An 11,658-nucleotide genomic window follows, 5' to 3' on the forward strand; every position below is an offset into this window, starting at 1 on the left:
AATGATGTGATTGACTTGACCCATTCCATTAGCTTAGCACTTGATCGTTTAGTTTGTTGCTATTGCTTTCTTCATAACTTATACATGTTCCTATGACTATGAGATTATGCAACTCCCGTTTACCGGAGGAACACTTTGTGTGCTACCAAAAGTCACAACGTAACTGGGTGATTATAAAGGTGCTCTACAGGTGTCTCCAAAGGTACTTGTTGGGTTGGCGTATTTCGAGATTAGGATTTGTCACTCCGATTGTCGGAGAGGTATCTCTGGGCCCTCTCGGTAATGCACATCACTTAAGCATTGCAAGCATTGCAACTAATAAGTTAGTTGTGGGATGATGTATTACGGAACGAGTAAAGAGACTTGCCGGTAACGAGATTGAACTAGGCATTGAGATACCAACGATCGAATCTCGGGCAAGTAACATACCGATGACAAAGGGAACAACGTATGTTGTTATGCGGTCTGACCGATAAAGATCTTCGTAGAATATGTGGGAGCCAATATGAGCATCCAGGTTCCGCTATTGGTTATTGACCGGAGACATGTCTCGGTCATGTCGACATAGTTCTCGAACCCGTAGGGTCCGCACGCTTAAAGTTTCGGTGACGATTGTATTATGAGTTTATGTGATTTGTTGTATCGAAGGTAGTTCAGAGTCCCGGATGAGATCGAGGACATGACGAGGAGTCTCGAAATGGTCGAGACATAAAGATTGATATGTTGGACGACTATATTCGGACATCGGAAAGGTTCCGAGTGATTCGGGTATTTTTGAGGGTACCGGGGAGTTACGGGAATACGAGGAAGAAGTAATGGGCCTCATGGGCCAAGTGGTGGAAGAGAGGAGGCAGGGCGCGCATCCCCCCTAGCCCAAACCGAATTGGACTAGGGGGGCGGCCCCCCTTTCCTATTTTTCCTCCTTCTCCTCCTTCCTTTCCTCCTCCTAGTAGGAGTAGGAAAGGGGAGTCCTACTCCTACTCGGAGGAGGACTCCTCCTCCTGGCGCGCCCATAGAGGGCCGGCCGGCCTCCCCCTTGCTCCTTTATATACTGGGGCAGGGGGTCACCTCTAGATACACAAGTTGATCAGTTGATCTCTCCCAGCCATGTGCGGTGCCCCCTCCACCATATTCCACCTCGGTCATATCATAGCGGTGCTTAGGCAAAGCCCTGCGTCGGTAGCAACATCATCACCGTCACCACGCCGTCGTGCTGACGGAACTCTCCCGTGAAGCTCCACTGGATCGGAGTTCGCGGGACGTCATCGAGCTAAACGTGTGCTGAACTCGGAGGTGCCGTGCGTTCAGTACTAGGATCGGTCGGATCATGAAGACGTACGACTACATCAACCGCGTTGTGCTAATGCTTCCGCTTTTGGTCTACGAGGGTACGTGGACAACACTCTCCCCTCTCGTTGCTATGCATCACCATGATCTTGTGTGTGCGTAGGAATTTTTTTGAAATTACTACGTTCCCCAACAAAAGAAACCTTTGGGAGCGTGATTTTCGCAACAAACGTGATCCAGAGGACTTGGAGTGGACGTCAAGAAACCAACGAGGTGGCCACGAGTCAAGGGGCGCGCCTACCCCCTTGGGAGCGCCCTCCCCCTCGTGGCTCAACTGACCTACTTCTTCCTCCTATATATGTTCACATACCCTGAAAACATCCTGGCGCACCACGAAACCCTATTTCCACCGCCGCAACCTTCTGTACCCAAGAGATCCCATCTTGGGGCCTTTTATGGAGCTCCGTCGGAGGGGGCATTGATCACGGAGGGCCTCTACATCAACTCCATGGCCCCTCCGATGATGTGTGAGTAGTTTACTTCAGACCTTCGGGTCCATAGTTATTAGCTAGATGGCTTCTTCTCTCTCTTTGGATCTCAATACAAAATTCTCCTTGACCTTCTTGGAGATCTATTTGATGTAACTCTTTTTGCGGTGTGTTTGTCGAGATCCGATGAATTGTGGGTTTATGATCAAGTCTATCTATGAACAATATTTGATTCTTCTCTAAAATCTTTTATGCATGATTGGTTAGATTTGCAAGTCTCTTCAAATTATCAGTTTGGTTTGCCCTACTAGATTGATCTTCCTTGCAATGGGAGAAGTTCTTAGCTTTGGGTTCAATCTTGCGGTGCTCGATCCCAGTGACAGAAAAGGAAACGACACATATTGTATTGTTGCCATCGAGGATAAAAAGATGGGGTTTATATCATATTGCTTGAGTTTATCCCTCTACATCATGTCATCTTACCTAAGGCGTTACTCTGTTCTTATGAACTTAATACTCTAGATGCATGCTGGATAGCGGTTGATGTGTGGAGTAATAGTAGTAGATGCAGGCAGGAGTTGGTCTACTTGTCACGGACGTGATGCCTATATACATGATCATGCCTAGATATTCTCATAATTATTCGCTTTTCTATCATTTGCTCGACAGTAATTCGTTCACCCACCGTAATACTTATGTTATCTTGAGAGAAGTCACTAGTGAAACCTATGGCCCCCGGGTCTATTCTTCATCATATAAGTTTCCAATCTATTTTACTTTGCAATCTTTGCTTTCAATCTATGTCATAAAAATACCAAAAATATTTATCTTATCATTATTATCTCTATCAGATCTCACTCTCATAAGTGACCGTGAAGGGATTGACAAGCCCTTTATGGCGTTGGTTGCAAGGTTCTTATTTGTTTGTGTAGCTACGAGGGACTTGTGTGTGGCCTCCTAATGGATTGATACCTTGGTTCTGAATAACTGAGGGAAATACTTGCGCTACTTTGCTGCATCACCCTTTCCTCTTTAAGGGAAAACCAATGCAGTGCTCAAGAGGTAGCAAGCTCCACATACTCAACCATCATATAGTCTTCTATGATTGCTAACACTCACCTTGTACACATGGGGAAAATGTTTCAATTGGACACATAGAAATATAGGGGCTTATTGTTTTGCCTCCCAACGTATTCACCTCAAGGGTGATGTCAACAATAATAACTCATGCTACCCATATTCAACTAGACATATGTGCCTAGATGTTTCCTCACCACATGATGCTAGCCAAAAGAGAAAAATAAAAATGAATAGAGAGAAAAACTTTGACTCTTTGCATAAAAGTAAATACATAAAAGTAAAAGATATGCCCTTCGCAGGGGGAAGTAGGGATTTGTAGAGGTGCCAGAGCTCAAAGCGAAAAACTTATAGATAAAAACATTTTGGGAGGTGTATCCATCCCACCAATGAAAACGGCTTAGAGTTCCCAACACTTTCCATGCTAGATATATCATAGGCGGTTCCCAAACAGAAAATAAAGTTTATTCCTTTTTCCACCATACTTTCACTTTCCATGGCTAACCGTATCCACGGGTGCCCTCCATACCAACACTTTCCAAGGAATTTATTATTTGACAACATAAAGTAAATTCATTTTTGCATTTCGGGACTAGGCATCCCTAATACCTTTGCCTTCCTCTCGTGCAATGACAAGTGAATAAACACTCATCCCTAATAGCATGGAAAATATTAGCCACCCCTCACCGCTCCACGAGCGAAACAAACACACAAAAGAGAAGTTTATTTTGAAAATTAGAGATGGCACATGCAAATTTGCTTAGGACGGCAAAAGAATACCGCATATAGGTAGATATAGTGGACTCATGAAAATAAGATTTGGGTTTAAGGGTTTTTGGATGCACAAGTAGTATCTCTACTTGCTGCGGACTTTTTGGCTAGCAAAGATGGGGGGCAAGCACCACATGTTGAAGGATCTATGACAATATAACTTCTATGTGAATATGAACAAACATAAACCATTACATTGTCTTCCTTGTCCAACGTCAACAATTTTGGCATATAATATTTTGATGGGGGATCACAATCACAAAAGATTTCCATGATAGTGTATTTATATGTGAAAGTTTTCTTCCTTATATTAATTATGGGAAAACTTTGTTTTTGCCACTCTAGTGTTTGCCCATTTTGCTTATGCCACTCTAGAATTTGATATCTCACTTTTGCCACTCTTAACTTTTGACAATACATCACAAATGCCATTTAGTGGCAAAAACGATAATTTTTCATTTCACTTTTGCCACTCTTAGGTTTTGCAATGTATCACAATTGCCACTCTGAAAATTTTGCTTTTGCCACTGAATGTCAAAATTGATATATTGTCAAAAGCTAAGAGTGACAAAAGTGAAATGTTAAATTCTAGAGTGGCATAAGCAAAATGGGCAAAAGCTAGAGTGGCAAAAACAAAGTTTTCCCATTAATTATTCGTGAATTGCTTGTATGACCAATATCGTGATTGTCAAGCCTCAAAAGATTTCACTTTCTAAACCCAATGTGAAGCTACCACTAGGCATGATATGATTTCAACTTCATGACATTCAATTTATTCAACAATTTACTCATAGGATATAAGTGAAGCACAAGAGTAAATGACATAGAAAAGAGCTTCATTGATGGGTTGTGAATGTCGCTTACTTAGCCTCCCTGGCAATTATTAGAGGACTCTATTTTATTTAAAAAACTTTCAGATCTAAGTAATTTATTAAAACAGCAAGCAAAACAAAATAAAATGACATTCTAAGAATAGCACAACTCATGTGAATAAGCAAAAACTTAGGCTAAACTGATACTAACCGATAATTGTTGAAGAAGAAGGGTGGGATGCCTACCGGGGCATCCCCAAGCTTAGATGCTTGAGACTTCTTGAATATTGTCTTGGGATGCCTTGGGCATCCCCAAGCTCGAGCTTTTGTGTCTCCTTAATTCTTCTCATATCACGGTTTTCCTAAATCTCAAAAGCTTCATCCACACAAAACTCAACAAGAACTCGTGAGATAAGTTAGTATAAACTAATGCAAAACCCTTATCATTCTCTACTGTAGCAAATCACTAAAATTATTATTCAACATTTCATACTAAATGCCTCTGCATATTTGATAATCCTATACTCAAATAGAATCATTAAACAAGCAAACATATGCAAACAATGCAAACATAACAGCAATCTGCCAAAACAGTACAATCTGTAAAGAATGCAAGAGTATCAATACTTATTCAACTCCAAGAATTATGAAAATTTACCACACTGTAGAAAATTTATCAGATCTCATTTTGAAAACAGTTTCAACACTTTATCACATTCTGGCTTTTCTAGGGAATTTTTGTAACAGCGGTAAACTTTATGTTTTCAAACAGCAACATGTATACTTGCAAAATAAGCATAGTAAAGGCTATCAATGCCACTTTTATTGAAATATAAGATGAAAAACATTATTCTAAATAACATAAATCAAATCCTAACAAAATAAATTGACGCTCCAAGCAAAACACATATCATGTGACGAATGAAAACATAGCTCCAAGTGAGGTTACCGATAATGTTGGAGACGAAAGATGGGATGCCTTCCGGGGCATCCCCAAGCTTAGTTGCTTGGATCTTCCTTGAATATTACCTTGGGGTGCCTTGGGCATCCCCAAGCTTAGGGTCCTGTCACTCCTTATTCTCCTCATATCGACATCTCACCCAAAACTTGAAAACTTCAATCACACAAAACTTAACGGAACTTCGTGAGATAGGTTAGTATGATAAAGAGCAAACCATTTCACTTTTGGGTACTTTCAAAGACAAGATTCATAATTGTTATCACACAATGCCTACTATAGAATATCATTTCCACAATTTATATTGAGCAATATAAGCCATAGAAACTAGAAAACAAGCAAACTATGCATTGAAAAACAGAATCAGTCAAAAACAGAACAATCTGTAGTAATCTGTACTCAAACCATACTTATGCTACTCCAAAAATTCTGAAAAATTAGGACCACGTGAGAAATTTGTATATTAATCTTCTGCAAAAATAATAAACTCAATATCTCTCTTCTGTTAAAAACTAGAATTATTTTCGTGAGCATAAAAGTTTCTGTTTTTCAGCAAGATCAAAGCAACTATCACCCAACAAGATCCTAAAGGCTTTACTTGGCACTTTATTGAAACAAAAGCTATAAAATATGATTACTACAGTAGCATAATCATGCGAACACACAAAAACAGAAGGTAAAAGTGTTGGGTTGTCTCGCAACAAGCGCTTCTCTTTAATGCCTTTTAAGCTAGGCATGATGATTTCAATGATGCTCGCATAAAAGATAAGAATTGAAACATAACAAGAGCATCATGAATCATAAGACTAGCACATTTAAGTCTAACCCACTTCCCATGCATAGGGATTTTGTGATCAAACAACTCATGGGAACAAGAATAAACTAGCATAGGAAGGCAAAACAAGCATAACTTCAAAATTTTCAACATAAAGAGAGTAAACTTGATATATTGCAATTCCTACAAGCATATGTTCCTCCCTCATAATAATTTTCAGTGGCATCATGAATGAATTCAACAATATAACTATCACATAAAGCATTCTTTTCATGATACATAAGCATAGAATTTTTCTTATTCTCCACATAAGCAAATTTGTTCTCATCAATAGTAATGGGAGCAAACTCAACAAAATAACTATCATGAGAGTGAAAATTAAAATTATGATGACAAGTTTCATGGTTATCATTATTCTTTATAGCATAAATGTCATCACCATAATCATCATAGATAGCAACTTCGTTATCATAGTCAATTGAAGCCTCATCCAAAATGGTGGATTCATCACTAAATAAAGTCACGACCTCTCCAAATCCACTTTCATCATTATAATCATCATAAATAGGAGGCATGCAATCATTATAACAAATTTGCACATCAAATCATGGGGGACTAAAAATATCATCTTCATCAAATATAGCATCCCCAAGCTTATGGCTTTGCACATCGTTAGCATCATGGATATTCAAAGAGTTCATACAAACAACATTGCAATCATGCTCATCATTTATACCAATCATTCTATTGACTTCTTCTTCTAACAATTGAGCACAACTTTCCGAACCATCATTTTCAAGAAAGATATTATAAAGACAATCAATAATATGATGCAACCTCAATTACATTTTTTTGTAGTTTTCTTTTATAAACCAAACTAGTGATAAAACAAGAAACTAAAAGATTCAATTGCAAGATCTAAAGATATACCTTCAAGCACTCACCTCCCTGGCAACGGCGCCAGAAAAGAGGTTGATGTCTACTACACAACTTTATTCTTGTAGACACGTGTTGGGCCTCCAAGCGTAGAGTTTTGTAGGACAATAGTAATTTTCCTTCAAGTGGATGACCTAAGGTTTATCAATCGGTGAGAGGTGTAGGATGAAGATGGTCTCTCTCAAACGACCCTGTAACCAAATACAAGAAATCTCTCGTGTCCCCAACACACCCAATACAATGGCAAATCATATAGGTGCACTAGTTCGGTGAAGAGATGGTGATAAAAGTGTAATATTGATGGTAGAAATATATTTTTATAATCTGAATAAATAAAAAAATAGCAAGGTAGCAAATAGTAAACGGGCACAAAAACCGTGTTGCAATTCTTAAAAACAAGGCATACAGTCCGTACTTTCACTAGTGCAATCTCTCAACAATTCTAACATAGTTGGATCATATGATTATCCCTCAAAGTGCAACGAAGAATTACTCCCGAGTTCCTATTAGCAAGAACAAAAGATAGGAATTGTTTGCAGGGTACGAAACCACCTCAAAGCTATTCTTTCCGTTCGATCTATTCAAGAGTTCGTACTAAAATAACGCAAAGCTATTTTTCCGTTCGACCTATCCTAGAGTTCGTACTAGAATAACACCAAAGCATATTCATATTCATAATACTCAATCCACACAAATAACTATAAAGAGTGCCCCAAGATTTCTACCGAAAAAACAAGGACAAGAACCCGCATCAACCCCTATGCATAGATTACCCCAATGTCATCGCGGGAATCCACAAGTTGAGTGCCAAAACAAATATCAAGTGAATCAATACGATACCCCATTGTCACCACGAGTATTCAATTGCAAGACATATATCAAGTGTTCTCAAATCCATATAAGTATTCAATCTGATAACCACGAAATCTCAAAGGGAAAAACTCAATTCATCGCAACAAGATAGAGAGGGGAAAACACCATATGATCCGACTATATTAACCAAGCCCGCGATACAACAAGATCGTGACATCTCAAGAACACGAGAGAGAGAGATTAAACACATAGCTACTGGTACAAACCCTTAGCCCCGAGTTTGGACTACTCCCTTCTCATCGTGGTGGCCGCCGGGATGATGAAGGTGGCCACCGGAGATGATTCCCCCCTCTGGCAGGGTGCCGGAACGGGTCTAGATTGATTTTCGGTGGCTACGGAGCTCTACGGCTACGGAACTTCTGGTCTAGGTTAACCCCGAGGGGTTTCGGAATATTTGGGAATTTATAGTGCAAAGAAGGGGTGCGGGAGGCCACCAAGGTGGGCACAACCCACCTGGGCGCGCAGGGGGCCCTGGCGCGCCCTGGTGGGTTGTGCCCCCCTCGGGGCACCCCCCAGGTGCAGCTCTGGCCCAATGGGTTCCTTTTGGTCCAAAAAAATCTTCGTAAAGTTTCATGGTGTTTGGACTCCGTTTGATATTGATTTTCTGCGATGTAAAAAACAAGCAAAAACATCAACTGGCACTGGGCATGGGTCAATAGGTTAGTCCCCAAAAATGATATAAAGTTGCTATAAAATGATTGTAAAACACCCAAGAATGATAAAATAATAGCATGAATACTTCATAAATTATAGATACGTTGGAGACGTATCAGTGGTCAATTTACTGCTTCCGACTGCTTCCCTATCGGCGCTGCTGATCAACGCATCAAGCCTAAGATGTTCAGTTTATCTGCTGATTTCTGGTCAAAGTGTGAAGGGAGAGCGACATACGCTGAGGGGTCTTGTAAGATGGTTGGCGCTGGATCAGGACAGGGTGCACGGGGAGGAAGAAACGTTGGTGGCCGGGGACGCACCGATGGGATTCATCCCCCTACCCAGGTCAAACCTACCCCTCCCACTGCTCCCCCTGCTCGTCCCCCTTTGACTCAACATCAAGAAGCCCCTCCTATATCCATCTATGCCAAGCCGCCTATTTTTCCTATGGCCTCGGGTACGCAGATGATGTATCCTCAGATGGGGTAGATGTTCCCAGGCTATCCCCTGGGTTCCAACAGTATGCTGCTAATCCTTGGCCACAGAATCAACATCAAATGCAGTATTCGTTCATGGCTCCCAATCAGTGTTCTCCCATGCCTTACCCCCAAGGGGTCCTCCAACCTATGACTACTGGTAGTGGGTCTGCTCCTGGCAGTGGACAAGTTGGTCAGAGCAAGAACAAGAAGAAGCAGAAGAATACTGCAGGAAAGAAACCTATCAAGTCTGATGCTGGTCCTGCTTCCCATCAACTTACCCTACCTGAAGTGGGACCTGAGTCTTATAATGTAGTTGGGGCCATCTGCTATAACTATGGGCTGCCTGGACATTTTGTAGGAATGTGTCAGTTACCAAAAAAATGCTTCATGTGTTCTGTGCCCGGGCACCACATGGATGCTTGCCCCATGTGGTACAAACCTTACCCAACTGCTCAGTTCTGGGGCAATGCAGGGAATGGCCTGGGCTTCTTTCATATTGAGGCAGGTGAAAAATGCAATAGTGACTGGCTGAATTTTGGTAATGTGGGTCTGGTGGTCATTGAAGAGGGGGAGATTTCTGCTGAGGAATTGGGTGCTTCCTTTGCCATTATGTGGAAAACCAATTGGCCTTGGCAGATTAGAGCTTATGATGACTCCCAATACCTTGTCAGATTCCCTCCCAACAAAAAGATCACTGACCTAGTTGCTTATGACTCCATCAACCTCAAGAAGAAAGGGGTGTCCATTTCTTTCAAGAATTGGCATGGGCATGTGTCTACTTATGATTCTCTAACTGAGATATGGATAGATATTGTGGGCCTACCTCCTGTATGGTGCTCTTGGTCTGTGATAGCTCAAGTTGCTACTACTCTAGGGTCATCACCAATATAGATTGGCATGGCATTTTCAGATGTTTCTATGAAGTTGTGAGAGTACAGGTTGCTGTCAGATATCCTGCCCTGATTCCAAGAGACAGACTGTTTGAGATTCACCAATAGTTGTTCCTTCTTACCTTTAAAGTTGATGAGGAGGCTCCTGTTGTTTTTGATAACCCTTCAGATCCTTCTGATCCTAAGGAAGATGAGGAAGATAGTAACAAGAAGCAGGAGGATGAGGATGATTATAGAAATGATGACTTGTTGGGGGAAGATATGGAACATGACCTGGACACTAGCAGGAAGAACTCTAATGTTAGACCTAGACCTACCTCTGCTCCTAGTGGGTCTAGAAACAAAATCTACACCTCTGCTACTTCCGCTCCTCCTGTTCCATCCTCAAAAAAGACTATAGATAACAACAGTCCTTTGGACAGATTAGTTTTTCTGGAAATTCAAGATGCTCCTCTGACTAAAAGTTACCTCCAGGCTATTAAGAGAACTCCAGCTGAGAATATTGGTACTATTCTATTACCAGAATTTGATGCTGCTGTCAAAAATGGAGATCTCAACAAAGACTATGCTACTTCCCAACATGGGGGTTTAATCCCCTGCCCTGCTCCTTCTGCTATCCTTAAAGCTGGTGGAGATAAATGGGGCCCTGTCATATCCACTAGGATGAGCAACAGGATAAAAAGGGATGGGAAGCCAGCCTTGATCAAAGCTCAAGAGATTAAGCAGGTGAAAATTTTGGAGATTCCTAGAGGTAATAAATCCAAAGCTTGTCATAATTATTTTGCTTATCTGGATAATTCCAATCTAGTTTCTAAAGCTCTCAAAGCCGGCATTGCTTTGGGAGATAATCCCTCCCAAGTAGATAACAATGTTGAAGCTATTAAAAATCTTGAGCTAGATAGGCTAGATAAATTTAAGCAGGATAATCCTGATATGTTCCTCCCTGGAGACATTGATGTCACCATGGATGAATATTTCTCTAATTATTCTTCTACTGTTCCTATTTCTATTCTAAACACTAACTTGGATCAAAACTCGGTGCCAATTATGGGTGATGAGTCTGGTGATGCCTCCCCTTGGATGGACGTCATCAGCCAGAGATCCAAAAAGTGTCAAGCTAAACTTATATCTAGATTTAAATGATAGGAATGTGAGAGGCCTTAATGGACCTCAAAAAAATTCTAAAGTGCAGGCGCTCATTAGAGCTCACTGCCCTGACTTTATATGCTTGTCTAAAACCAAGAAATCTGAGTTCAATATCACTCAATTAGAGGCTATTGACTCTAGGAATGGCTTCATCTGGAACTGGCTCCCTGCCAACAACACAACTAGTGGTATTTTGGCGGGAGTCAAGGAGGATAATTTGAGATTATTGGCTTGTGATATTCATACATTCAGTATCTCTTGTTTGCTAAAGAATAAGTGTAATAACATTGTTTGGAGGCTGATTTCTGTATATGGTTCTGCTTATGATAACTTTAAATTAGACTTTATCAATGAACTGCATAACCTCCTAGATAGCTGGACTGGCCCCACTATTGTAGGAGGTGACTGATACGTCCATTTTGCATCATGTTTTATTACTGTTATTTAAGATGTTTTAGTCCATAATAATGCTTTTTGGAGTAATTCTAATGCCTTTTCTCTCATAATATGCA

This window comes from Triticum urartu, chromosome 1 (assembly GCF_003073215.2).
Source record: "Triticum urartu cultivar G1812 chromosome 1, Tu2.1, whole genome shotgun sequence".
Lineage (NCBI taxonomy): Eukaryota > Viridiplantae > Streptophyta > Magnoliopsida > Poales > Poaceae > Triticum > Triticum urartu.